Source organism: Anomaloglossus baeobatrachus, chromosome 4 (genome assembly GCF_048569485.1).
Source record: "Anomaloglossus baeobatrachus isolate aAnoBae1 chromosome 4, aAnoBae1.hap1, whole genome shotgun sequence".
Taxonomy (NCBI): domain Eukaryota; kingdom Metazoa; phylum Chordata; class Amphibia; order Anura; family Aromobatidae; genus Anomaloglossus; species Anomaloglossus baeobatrachus.
In genome coordinates this window covers 379,467,319-379,486,416 of record NC_134356.1, presented here as the reverse complement: position 1 = coordinate 379,486,416, position 19,098 = coordinate 379,467,319, and positions in this window count along the sequence as shown.

The following is a 19,098-nucleotide window of genomic DNA, read 5'->3' as shown; positions in this document are numbered from 1 at the left end:
CACCTTTTCTGCATTGTGGGGTTTGTCACCTATGCAGATTAGCTTCAGCACAGCCTGTTGCCGCTTCGCCGAGGCAGTGCTGCAGTGCTTCCAGCTTGGGACTGGTGTGGAGGGTAAAGTGGATGAGGATGCGCAGGAGGAAGAGGCTGAGGAGCATGACATTCCGGAGCTGTAGAGTGTGGGTGAAACCCTGACTGAGGTAGGGCCTGCAAACCTTGGTGTGGGAAGGACGTGTTCCATCCCTCGCTCAGACTGGGTCCCAGCTTCCACAATATTAACCCAGTGTGCCGTCAACGAGATGTAGCGGCTTTGCCCACAAGCACTTGTCCACGTGTCTGTGGTTAGGTGGACTTTGGCTGAAACAGCATTGTTCAGGGCACATGTGATGTTTTGTGACACGTGGTTATGCAATGCGGGGACGGCACACCGGGAGAAATAGTGGCGGCTGCGGACCGAGTAACGTGGGACAGCTGCCGCCATCAGGCCGTGGAATGCTTCTGTCTCCACCAGCCTAAAAGGCAACATTTTCAGTGCAAGCAGTCGCGAAATGTTAGCATTTAGAAGTGTGGCATGTGGGGCGTTGGCAGTGAATTTGCGCCTGCGTTCAAAAGTTTGCTGAATGGATAACTGAACGCTGCGCTGGGACAAGGACGTGCTTGATGATGGTGTTATTTCTGCGTGGGCAACTGCAGGTGCAGGGCCGGAGGAGGCTTGTACGCGGGCAGCATGGACAGGGGATTGGCTCGCATGCACAACAAGCGAAGACGTAGCAGTGAAATCAGCAAGCACTGCTCCTCGACTCTGTTGTACATCCCACAAAGTCGGGTGCTTGGCTGACATGTGCCTGATCATGCTGGTGGTGGTCAGGCTGCTAGTTTTGGTACCCCTGCTGATGCTGGCATGGCAGGTGTTGCAAATGGCCTTTTTAGAATCATCTGGAGCCAACTTAAAAAACTGCCAGACTCGGGAAGACCTAACATTTGTACAGGCACCTTGTGTCGTGTTGTTGTTCCAGGGAACGGTTGCCTGACTTCTGCCTGGGGCCACCACCCTGCTTCTTACTGCCTGTTGGGATGCTACGCCTCCCTCCCCCTGTGCACTGCTGTCCTCGCTCTGCATATCCTCCTGCCGGTTGGGTCAGTTACTGGATCATCCACCACGTCGTCTTCCTCTTCCGCACCCAGCTCCTCCTCCTGACTTCCTGACAATTGTGTCTCATCATCGTCCACCCCTTGTTGAGACACATTGCCAACTTCGTGAGAACGTGGCTGCTCAAATATTTGGGCATCTGTACATACAATCTCGTCATGACCCACTTCAACAGGAGCTGGCGAGAGGCCAGAATGTGTGAATGGAAACGTGAACAGCTCTTCTGAGTGTCCAAGTGTGGGATCAGTAATGTCCGTGGACGTGTACGCGGCCTGGTGGTAGGAAGGAGGATCAGGTTCTGAAATGTGCGGTGCAGTATCACGGCTACTGACACTTGACCGTGTGGAAGACAGAGTGTTTGTGGTGGTGCCAATCTGACTGGAAGCATTATCCGCTATCCAACTAACAACCTGTTGACTGTCTTGATTCAAGAGAGGTGTACTGCTGCAGTCCCCAAGAATTTGGGACAGGATGTGCGAGCGAGTAGATGTGGCCCTTTGTTGTGGCGAAATTAGAGCTTGCACACGACCTCGGTCTCTGCCTGCACCACCATCACGTCCACTTCCTTGTTCGTTGCCAACGCCCTTGCGCATTTTGCAATGCTGTGTTGATGTGTATTCACTAGACTTGTGCGTTATATCCAAGTTTGTGCAAAACACACACAAGTGCACCTGAACGCTGCCACCAACAGGCACACACGTGCGGTTTTTAAATGCAAGCACGGACGCACTAAGAACCTAACAGGTCTCTATCCAGGGACAATGTGGAGCCTCCCAATTTTTGGCTGCCCTGCCTAAGGGCCATACTACAATAGACCCACTTCCTTACAATAGGCACTTCAGGTTTACAGGCCCTCATGCACGTCTGTATCCCGGCACAACTTGAAGCCTCCCAATTTTTGGTTGCCCTGCCTAAGGGCTATACTACAATAGACCCACTTCCTTACAATGGGCACTTCAGGTTTACAGGCCCTCATGCACGTCTCTATCCAGGGACAATGTGGAGCCTCCCAATTTTTGGCTGCCCTGCCAAAGGGCTATACTACAATAGACCCACTTCCTTACAATGGGCACTTCAGGTTTACAGGCCATCATGCACGTCTGTATGCAGGGGCATTAATGAACCTCACAATTTTGGACTTCCCTGGCAAAGGAAAATACTACAAAGACTCACTTCCTCAAAGTGGGCACATTAGACTCAAGAGGCCTTCATTTACGTCTCTTCTCAGGGACATCGGAGTGCCACACAATGTTTTCACGTAAAATCTTTCATGTAATCTCAAAAAGTAACATACACCAGCTCTATCTCACTATTGGATATGTGCCCTTAACATTTCCGCCATGAAAATTCATTTTGGTGTCATTTTTGAAGGTTTTCTGGTGAGTCCGTAAAAATGGCGTAAAACGCGGACAAAATTGTTTACAGCTGTGACTTTTGAGTGATAAATGCTTCAAGGGGTCTTCCCCATGCTGTTGCCATGTCATTTGAGCACTTTTCTGAGACTTTTGTGACATTTTTAGGGTTTCTACATGCTGCCGGGGGTCATTTCATAAAAATACTCGGGTCTCCCATAGGATAACATTGGGCTCGGTGCTCGGGCCGAGTACACGAGTATCTTGGGATGCTCGGCCCGAGCCTCGAGCACCCGAGCTTTTTAGTACTCGCTCATCACTACTGCTCATTCATCCCTACTCCTGACCACAGCGCCAGCAGAACAAGTAATCAGATGACTTTAGTGTCGGCCGATTACTTGTTCTGTGTCCCCCTGCATCCATCGCAGCGTGTACAGGCTGTGAGGTCACCTGAGTTCAGTCCAGCACTGGAGTCAGCTGATCTGAACTCTGCTGAACTCCTGCCCGCACACGCTGCGATGGATGCAGGGGGACACAGAACAAGTAAGGTCTAAGCCACACGGCGAGAAAAACAGTGCAAGTGGAGTGTGATAAAACATCGCATTCCATTCGGACCAATATTAGCCTGTGTGTCTGCGCACATGAGCAATTATTTTCTCAGCCCTAATTGGACTGAGAAAACAATCGCTGCATGCTGCAATTGTAATGCAAGACTCTTTCTCTTTTACCCATTGAAGTGTATGGGGTGAGAGAAAAATCGCACTGCACTTGCGGTACATCGGTGTACCGCAAGTGCAGAGCGAGAATCGCAATAGCCGACTACAGAGGAGAGAGGGAGAGAAATCCTTCCCACCCCTCCTCAGTGCTGGCCCACCTCTCCTGAGTGCCGGACCGCCCCCTGCAGCTGAGGTCTGCTCGCACAGTCGGACCTCAGTCGCAGGGACACACGCATGACACTCTGCTGTACTGAGCGTGAGCCGAGTGTAATGCGAGGGGATCGCAGTAATCCTCGTGTGGCCCCAGCCTAATCGGCCGACACTTTAGTCAGCTGATCTGAACTCAGCTGAACTCCTGTACACACAGCCCGCACACGGTCACATGTGATCGGCAACAGGCAGTGACTGCTGTTAAGGCTACATTCACATGACCGTTCCGTTTTTGCGGGCCGCAAAAAACGATCCTTTTTTTTCACGGATGCATCCGTGTGGCATCCGTGTGACATCCGTGTGGCTACCATTTTTTTTGCGGACCGCAAAAAACGGAAGCAGCAAGAAAGATAAATAGATGAGTAGATATAGAGATGGAAAATAGGTATAGAGACAGAGAGATAGAGGGATGAATGAATAAATGAATGAATGAATGAATAGAGGGATAGATAGATAGATAGATAGATGGATAGATGGATAGATGAGAAAGACATATATAATGTCCTACCACCCTGCATATTCTAAGCTGGAACCCTTTTGTGACTTTCATGTGGCACTAAGGTGCTTAGCCTTGTATTTAGCCAAAAAATAAATAAATAAAAAAAAATGACATGCGGTCCCCCTATCTTTTGTAGCCAGCTAGGTTAAAGCAAATGGCTGCAGCCTGCAAACCACAGTTGGCAGCTTCACCTTGGCTGGTTATCCAAAACAGAGGGCACCCCATGCTGTTATTTTAAATTAAATAAATAATTTAAAACAAAAAACACAGGGTCCCCCCCAAATTGGATCACCAGCCAAGGTAAAGCGGACAGCTGTGGTCTGGTATTCTCAGACTAGGGAGGTCCACCGTTATTGGACACTCCCCAGCCTAAAAATAGCAGGCTGCAGCTGCCCCAGAAGTGGCGCATCCATTAGATGCGCCAATCCTGGTGCTTTGCCCCAGCTCATCCCGTTGCCCTGGTGCGGTGGCAAACGGGGTAATATGTCACCTGTCATCAAGCCCTGGGGTTAGTGATGTCAGGCGTGTATCAGATACCTGACATCACCAACCCAGTCAGTAATAAAAAAAAAATAGACAACAAACATTTTTATCTGAAAAAACACTCCCCAACACATTCCCTCTTTCACCAATTTATTAGAAAGAAAAACAAATCAAGGTCTGGTGTTATCCAAGGGGGTCACTGCAGGGCACGACGAGTGCTGCTGTCAGGAGGTTAGCGAGGTACATTACCTGTGATGATCGCTGAACTCCTGAGAGCAGCGCTGTCACTGAGTTCAATGACCGCCGCCTTCACAAACCAAGTATCGCGAGCAGCCCGTGACGTCACCACTAGTCACAGTCTCGGGTGAACAGCGAGAGGTGATGTGACAAGCGGTAGGCATAGAAGGCAGTGACATCAGGAGTGCAGGACTTCATCACCGCAGGTAATGAACTTACTAACCTCCTGACGGTAGCGCTTGTCATCCCCGCGGCTGGTGACACTGCAGTGCGGGCAGCTGCTGACACTGTAGTGTGGGCAGCCACGGGGCTGGGGCTGGAGCGGGACATAGACTGCACGGGCACCCGACGGAAGTCACATGGAAGTGCTTCCATGTTGCTTCCAGGAATTTTGCGGACCCATTGACTTGTATTGAGTCATGGTTCGTTATTACATAACAGAATAGGACATGTTCCATAATATCAGAGCGGACATACGGCATCCGATGTGTTTTTTTTGTAGGATCGGATGCACATGGAAGTGCTACTGTGTGCCATCCGATCCTACGCAAAAGACATTGAAAAGATGGTCCTGTCCGTGGGTCCGCAAAAAAAACAGGAACTGACCAGGACAAACGGAATGGTCATGTGAATGAGCCCACCTACAGCCTTTGCAGCGTGTGCGGGCTGTGAGATCAGGAGGCAGCTGACTCCAGTGCCGGCCGATAAATTCTGTGTCCCGCTGCAGAAGGATCCGGTAAAATAATGGTTGCATGTGTTGCTCATTTAATCCACAGGATCCAGTCATATGCGGTTTGCGGTTGTTTGCCTACAGGCAAAAAAACGCTGATGTGAAAGTAGCCTGCAAAATTTATGCCACACGAATGACACGGACGACACACAGACTAGGCAAGAGGGAAAAAAAGCAATCTCATGACACCTTCATTTTTTTTCCCCAATTATTTTTTTCACATGTTGCGCCGGCTAATAATCATAATTCTGTACACACACACACACACACACACACACAGGCACACACACCACACACACCACACACACACCACACACACACACACTATGAACTATATGAGAACAAGCAGAAGATAGACGCTTCCTTCCCCTGGTTGTGCAGAGCTGGGAGCTTCGGCTGTCTCTGTGTTATTGCTCTCAGTGCATCCACACTGGGAAGAGGCAGGGAGGAGACTTTGGGTGGAGAGGAGAGTGGGTGTGTTAGACACAGTGGGTGTGTTAGATAAGTTAGATACAGCCCTAGAGCCACAAAGAATTATGGGAGTTGTAGGAACTGAACCCAGGAAGTCAGAAGAGAGATTAACCCCATCAGAGCTGGAGCCAGCAATGAGGATGTGCTGCTAGAGCATGATAAAAGGTAATATTGCTGAAAAAAACATAATAGATGTGTGGAGAGGCACATAAGCAGGATTTATCAGAAAAATAAAAATAGTTTTGGTAACTGGACAAATTCTTTAATATTAATAGTAATAATAAACCTGTCAACTTATAAGATAAAATTGAGGTCCCAATCCACTGATTCCTATTTAACCCCTTAGGATTCCGATATCTGTCATACTCACTATGTGATATTACACAGCATTAAAGTGACCAAGTTGTAATATCTTCCAACAGCTTTAAATAAATGCTCTATCAGGCTCCAGTCTACAAATCTATCTGTGCATGCTCCAAACAAACATATAATAGAGCGCACTTACCAATCAGTGCTCTGCTATGTCGTGTCACAGACGGAAACATCTCCCCTGACTGCAGCTGCATACTAAGAGCCGCTCCACAGCTCATGCCTGCCAGACATTAGCAAATGAGCCATGAGAGCTCCACCACTGTGCATGTCTGCCAGGAGGATTCCTATGAAGTAAAGGCAAAGCGCTTATCAGCAATTATATGTAGTGGTCATAAACATTCATAATATTTACATGGCGCCCACTATCAATAAAGGGGCTAAGCATTAACGGATCACTCAATTTTACAAATGGAAATTTTTTTATGCTAATAACCTGGTCTTCCCTCTGGGATCCATAGATCCCGTCTGTTAGGCATTAGTAGAAGAACAATCAAAACATATCTATCAGGCATAATACCTGTTACAAGAAGAAGGGTAGGTAATGCTTCCTTCTTGTAAGGCAGCTTTCACACATCCGGTTTTTGCAGTGCGGCGCAATACGGCGTTCTGCAGAAAAAACGTAACCGGTTTTTTTTCGCCGGTTGCGTTTTTCCCGCATAGACTTGCATTAGCGCCGTATTGTGCCGCATGACCTTGCGTTGCGTCCGGTTTTTGCCGGATGCGGCATATTTAGCCCATGAAAAAAACGCATCACGCTGGATCCGGCACAATGCGGCGCGATTTACAATGCAAGCCTATGGACGCCACAGGCGGAGTCCTGCGGCAAAAAACGCATCTGGCCGCCGGATGCGGTTTTTGCACTGCGCATTCTCAGTAACAAGCCGCATCCGTCAAAAAACGGACGGGCTGCAAGGGAAAACTTATGCAACGGATCCGTTTTTTTCGCCGCATCCGTTGCATAGGTTTTTGAGCCGGATTGAGCCGCACTGCTAAAACCGGATGTGTGAAAGCAGCCTAACAGGTATTATTGACCAGAGGAAAAAACTGGGAATCATAGTCTGCACATATAATAAGAATGCGTCAAAGCTAAAATCTTGCATAGTTACATAGTTACATAGTTACTTAGGTTGAAAAAAGACCTAGGTCCATCTAGTTCAACCTTCCTCCACCAGTTCTACATTTAGTCACTAAGTCATTTATATTGCATTAAATAAGTTTTTTTATTTTTCCAAGAAAAATTAATAGCAAGATTATATCACATTTAATAATATATGAATCACATATAGATTTATACAAGGCGGGAACCTGACATAATGCACTAAGGTCCGACACCAAACATGGGAAAATTTCAATATCCTATAATATTCACAAAAGAAGGCCTCACATAGGTTACAATCATCAAGGACATATAGTCCAATATCAAAGACATAAATATCTTGTGGGCATTCAGAGTATCAATGAGGATAGATATACATGCTGCTGTAGGAGTAGGGGAATTTCAGACAGTCATTATAGTGACGAAATCACAGGGTAAAGCAAGTTATTCCCCGACACAACATGCAGCAATACAAAGGTTAAACATAATTACCCATGTTCAGGTGGATGCCAGTGTGGAAAACGTGCCCCGACGCGCACGTTTCGTTAGCTTCCTCGGGGGGCCGTGGTGTCTTGTGTGCATCTTAGAGCGGCTGGTTTAAATGCAAGAAGGGGGGTACACGTGGCGGCGCTTGATTGGACGCGCGGGAGGTGTGTACTCCCGACAGAGGGACGCGTCATTGGGCATTCCCGGAAGTGACGCGGGTGTTTACTGTGTCGTCACACAGACACCCGCGTCACACCGTACGGAAGCCGGCAGACGCAGGCATGTAGGGAACAACACCGCGCACGCGTCGCACCGCCACGGGCACCCCGATGCTGGATAAGGTATCAGGACTGACAACAGCGCATTGTAAGAACAATCAAGTTACATCATAATCATATATAGCCAAGGAGAGGTAATCTTAATGAATCAAGTGGACACACAGCGCTGTCAAAACATATATCAAACAACACCATTACAGCACTGTGGATACCAAATGATGCATATATCATCATATACCGTATTAAATATGTACATTACATATCATATGTAGTACAATAATTTCATATGACTAAATAGAATCGCAATCTTATTTATTAATCCAGAAATATCCCCTGACTACGGTTGTGGCTAGGTCATCATAGGTGCATGCAGCCATGTAAAAAATATTTCACCAGGTATTGAATATACAAAGGGAAAGTGATTCCCAAAACATATAATTATCAAATACATGTGTCATACGGCAGAAACATTAAAATTACATTTAAAGTTAAACTAAATGCACGCCAAGGGATCCAAGGGACAACTTGCAAAATTCCTTTACAGAGGAATATTCATACGATCTTAGTCCATCATAGTAGAATTTATTAATGAACAAGATGAGATGCGGCTTGATTGCTTCACAATTCGCCTAGATTACTTGGAAAAAATATGGCAGGAAAAAAAGGAGAAACCTACGCCCAAAAAAATATTTTTGGAAAAGAAAAAAGACCTACAAAAAACACAAAAATTAAAAATGAAGCCAAAGGCAACAGGAACAATTATTAAGTCCAACAATCAACCAGAAGACAGGAATCTAGCGGATCAAAGAAAGGAGGCAAACGACAATTGTTCATTTAGCCCGCCAGGAGACATAGTCCCTAGCGTGACGATCCACCTGCACTCAAGACGCGCCAAGGCTTGTTTAAAATTACCGCCTCTTGCGCCCAGGTGGAGTTTATCAATACCCCGAACTCTAAGAGAAGATGGGTCACAGTCGTGATATACCTTAAAATGTCGGGGGATGGTCTTGAGGGAATCCAGACTGACCACATCCCTTGCAGCTATAATATCACGCACGTGCTCCCGCGTGCGTATGCGGAGCTGCCTAGATGTTAAGCCTACATAGGCTAGATTGCATCCACATCTTGCTAGATAGATTACATAATCCGTGCTGCAAGAGATGTAATGCCTAATCCTGTATTCCCTCAGACCATCCGCCGATACAAATACAAAGGCCCTTTCAATATTAGTGCATGATAAGCAAGAGCCACAGGGAAAACAGCCCCATCGTGGTTTCCCTGTATTAAAGGGAAGAGTATCGCGATGGACATAATGGCTGTGAACCAACATGTCCCTGAGGTTCTTGCTCCTTCTGGCAGTCATAAGTGGTCGATCTGGAAGGACCCTTCCCAAAGATGGCTCTGTACGTAAAACCGACCAATGCTTATCGAGAATACGCCTAATTTCCCCCCACTGATTATTATACGTAGAGATAAATCTAATCACTGGAGATGGAGACTTAGATTTGAAAGAAGATGTAAGTAGTTGGCTCCTTGGGGTAGATCTAGCCCGGGAGTGGCCCTGTTTGATATTACGCGAGCTATATCCCCTGTTTCTGAACTGCTGGGAGAGGTCTCTTGCCTGGACATCAAAAGTACAGTCTGAGGAGCATATCCTTTTAAGTCTTAAAAATTGTCCCTTAGGTATCGCCCTGATGGTTGAGGGCAAATGGGAAGATGTTGCGTGTAAGAGACTATTAACTGAGGTTTCCTTCCTAAAAACATCAGTTTGGATAGCTCCATCAGACTGCACAAATACCCTGATGTCCAAAAAGTCCATGGTCTCACTGTCACTCCTGAAGGTCAGCTTGACATTCCGATTATTAGAATTTAATTCAGAAAAGAAAGAAAAAAGTTCAGGATCGGTTCCCCCCCAGATGATGAAGACATCGTCAGTATAACGCAGCCAGTACTGCACATGGGAGGCGGCCCAGGCGCCGTCACCGAAAATCTCCCTCTTCCAATAGCCGAGAAATAGATTTGCGTATGAAGGCGCGCAGGCCGCGCCCATTGCAGTACCGCGTTTCTGGAGGAAGAACCGATCCTTGAACAAAAAGAAATTACGTGTCAGGATAAACTGCAGGAGCTCAAGCACGAGATCCTGTAAATGGACATCCCAGCGGCTCGATCGCAGGTAGAATCTAGCTGCTTCAAGGCCATCATTGTGTTGGATACAGGAGTAGAGTGCCTCCACATCTGCTGCTACCAAGATGGAACCAGGGTCTAGAAATATCCCGTCAATCCTCCTCAGGACGTCAGAGGTGTCTCTGACATAAGAGGGCAGTGTCTCAACTAAAGGATGTAAATAATACTCAATAAATTTACAAATAGGATCACACAGCCCTCCCATGCCAGAGACAATGGGACGCCCCGGGTGACAACGGGGGTTCTTGTGAATCTTTGGTAGCAGGTAGAATGTAGGTGTTACAGGATATTTTATGTGGAGGCCCTCAAACACTTTTTTTGTAATGATTCCTTGAGTCAGGGCCAGCTCAAGAATGCCAACTAATTCCAATGAGAATTTTGCCAGTGGGTTCTCAGTGAGGGGAATATAGGCGTCCCGATCTCTCAGCTGCCTGAACGCTTCACGCTCATACATCTGAGTCGGCCATATTACCACGTTCCCGCCTTTGTCCGCAGGTTTAATCACTATTCCCTCCATAGTTTTAAGTTGTTTCAGGGCTTCCCGATGTTTAGGGGAAAGATTGTGATGCTGCCCAGACCTATGGAGTTTCTTGAGATCATCCATTACCAATTTATTAAAGATCTCAACCTGCGGACACAAAGTCATAGGAGGGAACGTGGTAGATTTTGGCAAAATGCTAGATGGGAATTTACCTATGGGGACTGGCGTGGATTCCTCCTCCAAAGACTTCAGCATTTCCAAAACTTCACGATCCTGTGGTGTAAGATGCCGAGATTCCGGATCCCCCTTTGAGTGCAGCTTGTGGAGAATCAATCTTCTTGAAAAAAGGTGTAAATCTTTAATTACTGTGAAAGAATCAAAATTAGAGTCGGGAGAGAAAGTAAGCCCCATGCTCAAAACTTCAGTCTGCTCTTTACTCAACATAACATTAGACAAGTTAATTACCGTAAGTTCATTCCTACTCTTCTTGTCTGAAGGTTGTGGAGGCGTCGACTTCCGTTTCTGGCTAGAGGCTCTATCTCCCCGACTCTCCGTTCTCACAGGTATATTGAATCTCTCCGAAAATTTATTGACACGATTCCCCACAAACTGCACATCTTCTGTAGATGATACTGATGAGGCAGAATTAGAGCAAGAACGTGTGTCACGTCTCTTGAATCAGGTATTATGCCTGATAGATATGTTTTGATTGTTCTTCTACTAATGCCTAAAGCCCGCTTTACACGCTGCAATGTATCTTACAATGTGTCGGCGGGGTCACGTCGTAAGTGACGCACATCCGGCATTGTAAAGTACATTGCAGTGTGTGACAGGTACGTGCGATTGCGATTGAACGGTAAAATGTTCATTGCACGCACGTCTTTCATTCCTCATGGATTGAACGTCAGGTTGTTCATCGTACCCGGGGTAGTGCACATCGCAGTGTGTGACACCCCAGGAACGATGAACAGCTCTTACCAGCATCCTGCGGCTCCCGGCCCACAATGCAGAAGGAAGGAGGTGGGCGGGATGTTTACGTCCCGCTCAGCTCCGCCCCTCCACTTTTATTTGCTGGCTGCCGCGTGACGTCGATGTGACACAGAACGTCCCTCCCACCCCAGGAAGTGGACGTTCGCCGCCCACAGCGAGGTCGTATGGACGGGTAAGTACGTGTGACGGGGGTTAATCGTATGTGCGGCGCGTTCAACAAATTGAACGTGCCGCACATACGATGGGGGCGTTGCAAATCGCATATGATATCGTATGCGAAATTGCAACGTGTAAAGCAGGCTTTAAGCCCGCTTTACACGCTACAATATATCTTACGATGTGTCGGCGGGGTCATGTCGTAAGTGACGCACATTCGGCATCGTAAGGTTCATTGTAGTTTGGGACAGGTACGTGCGATTGCGATAGAATGTTAAAACGTTCATCGCATACACGTCGTTGAATCCTGATGAATTGCACGTCAGGTTGTTCAATGTTCCCGAGGCAGCACACATCGCAGTGTGTGACACCCCGGGAACATTGAACAGATCTTACCTGCCTCCCGCGGCTCCAGCCGGCAATGCGGAAGGAAAGAGGTGGGCGGGATGTTTACGTCCCGCTCATCTCCGCCCCTCCGCTTCTATAGGCCGGATGCCGCGTGACGTCGGTGTGATGCCGAACGTCCCTCCCACTCCAAGAAGTGGACGTTCGTCGCCCACATCGAGGTCGTATGAACGGGTAAGTACGTGTGACGGGGGTTAATCGTTTGTGCGGCACATTCAACAAATTGAACGTGCCACACATACGATGGGGGCGTTGCAAATTGCATACGATATCATATGCGAAATTGCAACATGTAAAGCAGGCTTAACAGACAAGAAGGAAGCATTACCTACCCTTCTTCTTGTAACAGGTATTATGCCTGATAGATATGTTTTGATTGTTCTTCTACTAATGCCTAACAGACGGGATCTATGGATCCCAGAGGGAAGACCAGGTTATTAGCATAAAAAAAAAATCCATTTGTAAAATTGAGTGATCCCTTAATGCTTAGCCCCTTTATTGATAGTGGGCGCCATGTAAATATTATGAATTTTTATGACCATTACATATAATTGCTGATAAGCGCTTTGCCTTTACTTCATAGGAATCCTCCTGGCAGACTTGCACAGTGGTGGAGCTCTCATAGCTCATTTGCTAATGTCTGGCAGGCATTTGCTGTGGAGCTGCTCCTAGTACAGCAGCTGCAGTCAGGGGAGATGTTTCCGCCTGTGACACGACATAGCAGAGCACTGATTGGTAAGTGCGCTCTATTATATGTTTGTTTGGAGCATGCGCAGATAGATTTGTAGACTGGAGCCTGATAGAGCATTTATTTAAAGCTGTTGGAAGATATTACAACTTGGTCACTTTAATGCTGTGTAATATCACATAGTGAGTATGACACATATCGAAATCCTAAGGGGTTAAATAGGAATCAGTGGACTGGGACCTCAATTGTATCTTATACGGTGACAGGTTTATTATTATTACTATTATTATATATTGACATTAGCAAATAGTTCAGTATAGGAGACATAATAACTCCATCCCAGAATATTTTATTATTCTTCACCATTGTGTGTGTGTTTGGTGTTTTTCAATTATTAATTTTGGTCGGGTGATCCAAGGATGAGTGAGGGTGAGCCGACGAGGAACAGGGGCGCCCAGCTAAGTTAGGGTGCCATACCCTCCGTTGGTAGGCAGGGGTAGTAAAAGGGAATTAATAGGGCAGCGGTAATCTTAATATCAATTGGCTTCTTACCCTACTGCCTCAGCCTATGGCCTCTGCCACACTCATGTGAAAATCACGCACGTGCCGAGAGACACGTATTTCCCCTGCGTGTTGCGTGCAGGTAAGTACATGTCTTTGGTACGTGCGGGCCACGTGTGCTCTCTGCGATAGCACACGTAGAACAGGTAATTTACGTACTCACGTGGTGCTTCCAGCTGTCCGCGCTGCTGTCCGTGGTGCTGATCCTCGGTCTCCAGCCCTCCCGTCTCCCCGCTGCTGTTGCTGCTGCCAGGCAGTGAAGTGAATATTAAATGAGAATAATGAGCGGCAGTCGGCAGCAAGAGGCAGCAGCGGCAGAGACAGGAGGGCTGGAGAAGGTGAGTAAATGTTTTGTTTTTTTTTCACTGACACGTGTGTTTTCTCCGGTGCGTGCCACACGGGACCGCATCCACACTACACCCGTGTGGTACGGGTGCGGCCCGTGTGACACCCGTGCTGCGGGAGAAAACACTGACATGTCAGCGTTTAGAAAAACGCACACACGTACAAACGCACACGAACACACATTCTGTGTGGTTTTACGTGTGTGTGCCTGCTACAATAGGGTAGCATTGCTGAACGTGTCTCTGTGCCGCCGGTACGTGCAAAAAATGACAAACACGTGCCGGCGGCACGGATGTGTGTCGCAGGCCTAAGGCCCCCTTCACACGTCCGTGAAACACGTGCGTGTTTGGCCCGTTTCCGTATGTACCGGAGACACGGCCAAACGTGCACCAATGTTAATCTATGTTTGAGGTCACACGTGCGTTATTTCATAATGTCCGTGTGTCCGTGTCCGTGATCCGTATGTGTTTCCGTTTTGTACGGAAGCATGTCCGTTTTCTGCACGGAACACGCACACGCGGACACCATGAATGTCAATGGTTATGTGCGCACAATACATGACACGGATGCATCTCTGTATGCTCTGTGTACGTTTTGTGCTTTTTTCTAGCGATGTCGGTCATTCTTACTTTTCCTGTCTATGTCTGTCAATCTCCCTCAGTCCGTTGGTCGGTCTCTCTGTCTGTCTGTTGGTCTCTTTCTGTCTTGTCTGTCCCTCTCTCGCTGTCTGTCTGTCAGTCTCCCCCCTCTCTCATACTAACCGTTCCCCGATCACTGGCGCGGCACTGCACGGCTGTTCTCAAAACTCCGGCGGCTTTTCCTCTTTTGAAAAAGCCGGCCGCTCATTAAACAATCTCGTATTCCCTGCTTTCCCCGCCCACCGGCGCCTATGATTGGTTGCAGTTAGACACGCCCCCACGCTGATTGACAGCTGTCTCACCGCACCCAATCACAGCCGCCGGGGGGCGGAACTATACTGTGCAGTGAAAAAAATAAATAAATAATTAAAAAAAAACGACGTGCGGTTCCCCACCATTTTGATACCAGCCAGGGTAAAGTCACACGGTTGAAGGCTGGTATTCTGGAGCCCACCAGCCTAACAATATCAGCCAGCAGCCACCCAGAATGGCCGCATACAATAGATGCGACTGTTCTGGGACTCTACCCGGCTCTTCCCGATTACAGACGTTACACACGTGCATGTTTTTTCACGGACGTGTGAAGGGGGCCTTAGAGAGTATACGGCTACCCCTTACCTAACATTGTGTGCCCTTTAATTTTTGGTACTTATCTGTTTACCCGGGCGATTTTAAGTGTATTTCAATAAATAATGTTTTTATAGGGATATGTATTGGATTATTGATAAATTGGTTTGAGACTATTGATTTATTGGTTTTTGTGAACTAGTCATATTGCTAAATGTGAAATGATTTGCCTTGTTTTGAACACTTATATCACTCATTGAATACCTGTCACCTAACACAATTTTTCTGTAAGATAAATCATTGTTGGGAGTCAAAACTAAGTCACTTTTCTTGCGTCATTGCCTTTCTGGCACCTGTTTACAGGTACAGTTCAAATGACATGTGCTTTTAGTTGCTTTATGTTTGGAAAGAGTAGTGACCAAGAAATTGCATTTCTAATATTCCACTTTTTTTGTTTTAACATATGGTTTCAATAAATTTACAACTTGTCACCATTAAAATGTAGTCTAATCTGCAGACACAGTGTTATAGAACAGGAGGAACTAAGTATTGTCATATATGATTTTGTGAGAAAAGATTCAGTACATCCTATGTATGAAAAATTTAATTTGGTCCAGTTCGCAGTCTTATCAGTGATTGACATCTCTTTCTGTATGCACCGATATACCAAGAAAGCTGTCAATACTGATGAGACTGCCCACTGGACCAAAAATCCTTGAAAGAAGGGTTTAAGTGATAAAAACATTAGTTATACCGAATCTTTTTTCACAAAACTATGTATCAAGCTACTCCCCCTACTCTATAACATGCTGCCTGCAGACTGGACTGCATTTTCATAGTTACAGGTTCCCTTTAATACCCTGAATACATTTTTTTTATTTTTACTTTTTAGTCCCTCTGTGGAAACTCCAGTCATTTGATTGCTTTTAGTATATGTTGTCCTGCAATATCACAGTATTGTGTTAGATATTAAAATCATGGTCTCCTATGAAGCTCAAGCTTCAGGAGCCTTCATCAGGTCCTCGGCTACCATGGTAACCCATCGTTTAGTCCTGCCTTAATCTAATATATAAATCTGAGTGTATGTATGTGTGTATGTATCTGTGTGTGTGTGTGTGTGTGTGTGTGCGTGTATGTCCGCTAAAGGAATCCGCACCGTCGTATTTACAATCACAAAATTTTGCACAGATTCCTCATGTGACCCAGGGAACGTCGTAGACTATGTTTTGACAGAAAAATTTAACCCTGTGCTTTACAGTTAGTCTCTAAAATCCTGCCACCATTAAACTGAATGGAGGTGGAAGCTATAGGTTATTAATAGCAACTGTCAGTGGTTGCTATAGGAACAAAATAAACTGTTAGTTGAAGGTTATGCGTGAGGTAACATGATGTCACTGGAGAGATGGATTAGAGAGAGACAGAAAAAGACAGACAGATGGGGAAAGAGACAGACAGACAGATGGGGAAAGAGACAGCCCAGGAAAGAGACAGACCTGGAAAGAGACAGCTCTGGAAAGAGACAGACAGGCAAAGAGACAGATGGGCAAAGAGACAGCCCTGGAAAGAGACAGCCCTGGAAATAGACAGCCCTGGAAAGAGACAGCCCGGGAAAGAGACAGCCTGGGAAAGAGACAGCCAGGGAAAGAGACAGACAAAGACAGACAGGGAAATAGAGAGACAAAGACAGATGGGAAAGAGACAGACAGGGAAAGAGGCATACAGACACACACATAGAGATAGAGAGAGACAGACAGACACAGAGATGGAGACAGATAGATTGATACAAATACATACAGAGATAGAAATAGACAGAAACATAGACACAGACAGACAAGGAAAGAGACAGACAGAGAGGCAGACAGAAAGCAACACACCGATAGTGACACACAGACAGAGACTAGGAGAGAGACAGAGAGACAGTTACTGTCCCGGGCAACGCCCGGGTACTACAGCTAGTCTATATATATAATTGCCTTATTCTGTCTGTCTGTCTGTCTGTCTGTCTGTCTGTCTGTCATGCTCCAAAATTGTGTCCTTACGGTGACATTGTGTCCTTACGGTGACACAAAGCTGATTGGCCGCTGGGCTCGCCATGGCCCCGCCCCCCACACGGATTGGCCGCTCGCCCAGGCTGCGCCCCCACACGGATTGGCCAGCCGCTCGCCCAGGCTCCGCCCCCCCCCACAGATTGGCCTCTCGCCCCGGCACCCTGCAGGCATTGGCAACTCTGCCACGCCACGCCCCGCCCCCCTCACGCAATGCACGCTAGCTCTGGCCCCGCCCCCCCGCGCATTCCCCGAGCTGACACGGTCACAGAGCCACGACTCCCAGGTGAGTACTGTACCCCCCCCAACGGGAGCCCACATCAGCGTACGCCGCCAACCCAGCCGACACTTACCGTCGCATTGCTGGCCTTGCCGCCGTATGCTGGTGTGGGCTCCCGTGCGAGCGGGGGACGGGATACGTTGGTAACCATGCTAGCATAGTTACCAGCTGGTAACCATGCTAGCATAGTTACCAGCACATCAAGGTCCTGCAGCGGCAGAAGATCCACACGCACACACATAACAGCACACACACACACACATACACACACATCAGATCACACTCACTCTCACAAACACCTCACACACACCTCACACACACATCACATCCACACACTCACAGCATCCGGCGATATCGCTTGCTTCTCGGCCTCGATACTGTGCTGTTGTGACCTTCCAGGACCTGCCGGAGGATCACATGGCCAGAAGCATGTGGTATCTCCGGATGTTGTGAGTATGAGCGTGGATGTGCGATATCGTCAGTGTCTGTGTGCGTGAGTGTATGCGATCGGGTGTGTGTGACTGTATGCGATCGGGTGTGTGTGACTGTATGCGATCAGGTGTGTGTGACTGTATGCGATCGGGTGTGTGTCGGTGTGTGTGAGTGTATGCGATCGGATCTGTGAGTGTCGGCAGAGGAGCATGGCGTGCTGGAGGAGGCTGGGAGGAGAGAGGCTGATCCTGGGGAAGGCTGGGATGGGGAGGCTGATGCTGGGGACAGAGAGGCTGATGCTGGGGACAGAGAGGCTGATGCTGGGATGAGAGAGGCTGATGCTGGGGACAGAGAGGCTGATGCTGGGGACAGAGAGGCTGATGCTGGGCACAGAGAGGCTGATGCTGCGGACAGAGAGGCTGATGCTGGGGACAGAGAGGCTGATGCTGGGATGAGAGAGGCTGATGCTGGGGACAGAGAGGCTGATGCTGGGGACAGAGAGGCTGATGCTGGGGACAGAGAGGCTGATGCTGCGGACAGAGAGGCTGATGCTGGGGACAGAAAGGCTGATGCTGGGGACAGAGAGGCTGATGCTGGGGACAGAGAGGCTGATGCTGGGGACAGAGGGGCTGATGCTGGGATGAGAGAGGCTGATGCTGGGGACAGAGAGGCTGATGCTGGGGACAGAGAGGCTGATGCTGGGATGAGAGAGGCTGATGCTAGGGACAGAGAGGCTGATGCTGGGGACAGAGAGGCTGATGCTGGGGACAGAGAGGCTGATGCTAGGGACAGAGAGGCTGATGCTGGGGACAGAGAGGCTGATGCTGGGATGAGAGAGGCTGATCCTGGGGAAGGCTGGGATGGAGAGGCTGATGCTGGGGACAGAGAGGCTGATGCTGGGATGAGAGAGGCTGATGCTGGGGACAGAGAGGCTGATGCTGGGGACAGAGAGGCTGATGCTGGGGACAGAGAGGCTGATGCTGGGAGGAGAGAGGCTGATGCTGCAGGCAGAGAGGCTGATGCTGGTGCAGCATGGGGGATGGAGCACGATGGGGGGTGTGCAGCATGGGGGATGGAGCACGTTTGGGAGTGCGCAGCATGGCGGATGGAGCACGTTTGGGAGTGCGCAGCATGGCGGATGGAGCACGTTTAGGAGTGCGCAGCATGGCGGATGGAGCACGTTTGGGAGTGCGCAGCATGGCGGATGGAGCACGTTTGGGAGTGCGCAGCATGGTGGATGGACCACG